Genomic DNA, 2,629 nt, shown 5'->3' with positions numbered 1-2,629 from the left:
CTTTATCTAAAAACCAAGGAGATATATTTTCCACTGTCTGTAAAAATTTTCTTGCTGAGGAGGCCTTTAAGGGTGTTCCATTGATTTTTAAAAGAGCATTTAAAGGCCCCTCCATACGAGCTCTAGACATTTCTGAACCCATTGTTTTAGTAGTACTGATGGAAACGACGCGAAGAAAAGATACCACCAATTTTTTAGTTAGATTTATTATTTTTTCCCTGTATTTTTGTCTCTTTGTTCTAGTTATAATGGTCACCCTCCGTGTGCTTGTTTTTAATTTAAATGGACCGCTTTTCTGCGTGTCCTCAGACTTCTTTTAAGGAGTCCTGATTGCTTGTTTGTGATTGTAGTTGCTTTACTGTGATATTTTCATTAACTGGACCGCTTTCCGCGTGTCCTAATTTAATTGCTATATTGCAATGTAATGTCCTTGGACTACCTTTTTCTGTTTAATTGCTTTATTGTAATGTAATGTAATGTCCCCGGGACCACCTTCCGTGTGTCCTAATCATCGCTTTATCACAAACTTTTACTTTAATTGGACTACTTTTCGTATGTCCTGATAATTGTAATGTAATGTCCCTGGACCACCCTTTTAATCGCTATATTGTGATGTAATGTTAAGGCTGCCTTTATTACTATTTTATTTTTTATAACATTAATCTATAAAACTTATTATAACATTAATCTTAAAAATTTAATCTTAAAAACTTATTATAAATTTAATCTTAAAAACTTTATTATAACTTTAATTTTAAAAACTTACTATAATTTTAATCTTAAAAAACTTAATCTTAAAAAACTTAATCTTAAAAACTTATTATAATTTTAATCTTAAAAACTTACCTAGGTAGTTGCTTCGTTCCCGGGTTTCGGCACCAGATGTCGCGTTCCTTCTGCCTGCAGAGAAAGACACGACACATCAGTTGTTCATCAGAGCTCTTTATCCTCAGATGATGATCTTACAAGGCAGTTACAGTCATATTTATATGAATCATGAGCCAATCAGGTTACAGAGCATGTGGGGAGAGCATGATAATAATGTAATACAATAAGCATGATAACAATGTAATACAATAAGGGCGCAGCAAGCATGAGTCACCTTGTCCAATCAGAGCAGTCCATTCTGGCACTGGCTTAGTGCCGGGGCAACTTCCTTAAGCAGTGTCAGCTGTTTGTTGCAAACCAGGTTGCCCTGGCTCAGTGCCAGGTGCCACACTGAAGTCCTTGATGTTGCAACTCAGGCTGCCCCGGCTCAGTGCCAGGTGCCGCACTGAAGTCCTTGATGTTGCAACCCAGGCTAGGATGGGGTCCGCGGTACCCCGACACTGAAGGTGAAAGGATGGGAAAAAACATACCATGCACATGGACACAGCAAAAAAGCTAGAGTATCCATCCTCATTTCAGATAATGTGGACATCAAGCCAAAACTAGTCAGGAGGGATAAAGAAGGACATTACATACTGCTTAAGAGAAGCATACATCAGCAAGACATAACAATCATAAATATCTATGCCAAGAACATTGGCTCATCCATGTATGTCAAACAAATCCTTCTTAATTCCAGAAATCAAATAGACCACAATACAATAATACTAAGTGACTTTAACCCACCTCTCTCACCACTGGATAGATCTTCCAAACAAAAATTGAGTAAAGAAACCATATATCTCAATAACACAATCAACAATTTAGACTTAACAGACATATATAGAATATACCATCCAACAAAGAATGAATACACTTTCTTCTCAGCAGGACATGGATCCTTCTCTAAAATAGACCATATTTCATGCCACAAAGCTACTGTTAGCAAATGCAAGAAGATAGAGATACTACCTTGTATTCTATCAGATAATAATCGATTGAAATTAGAAATAAATGACAGAGGTTTCAAGATGGCGTACTAGAGGGCAGCTGCATTTCATGTTGCTCCAGGATGCAGGATTCAAAAGAGGAGATAGTGAGAGACTTGGGACCAACTCAAAGCTGCTGGGTGAGTCTCTCCTGTTGGGGAGGCATCCCGGATGGGGCGGTAGTCCTGGAACGCAGGGAACTTTGTGAAGTAGAGTTGCTGGGCGAGACGCCCCTCCCCCACTGAAGTGGTAAACACAGACCACTGGGAACATTGTACAGGTGGCTGCTCAGCACAGCGCTTGGACTCGGAGCAACCACTGGGGCTCTGGGCGGCTGCCTGAGGAGGAGCTGCGTGGCGAGCTGTTTGGACTCAGGGTAACTGCTTCTGAACACTGAGTGGCTGCCCAGAGAAAGAGGAGGAGGAGCGCATTGGGTCACTTGGTCTAGGAGTGACTACATCAGAGCTAAAGGCGGTTGCCAGAGGAGGAGCTACGTGGCGAGATGTTTAGACTCAGAACGACTGTTTCTGAGCACCCGGGGGCTGCCCAGAGGAAGAGGAGGAACGTGGCAGGTCACTTGGTCTAGGAGTGACTGCATCAGAGCTACAGGCAGTTGCCAGAGGAGTAGGTGAGGGGTGAGTTGTTTGGACTCAAAGCAACCACTCCTGAACACCGGTGGCCTGCCTGGAGGAGGAACGCGGTGGGTTGCTTGGTCTCCAATTGACTGCTTCTGAACACCTGGGGGGCTACCCCGAGGAGGAGGAGGAACAGGG

Source organism: Sciurus carolinensis, chromosome 7 (assembly GCF_902686445.1).
Source record: "Sciurus carolinensis chromosome 7, mSciCar1.2, whole genome shotgun sequence".
In the NCBI taxonomy this organism is placed as follows: domain Eukaryota; kingdom Metazoa; phylum Chordata; class Mammalia; order Rodentia; family Sciuridae; genus Sciurus; species Sciurus carolinensis.
This window is presented reverse-complemented; position numbering follows the sequence as displayed.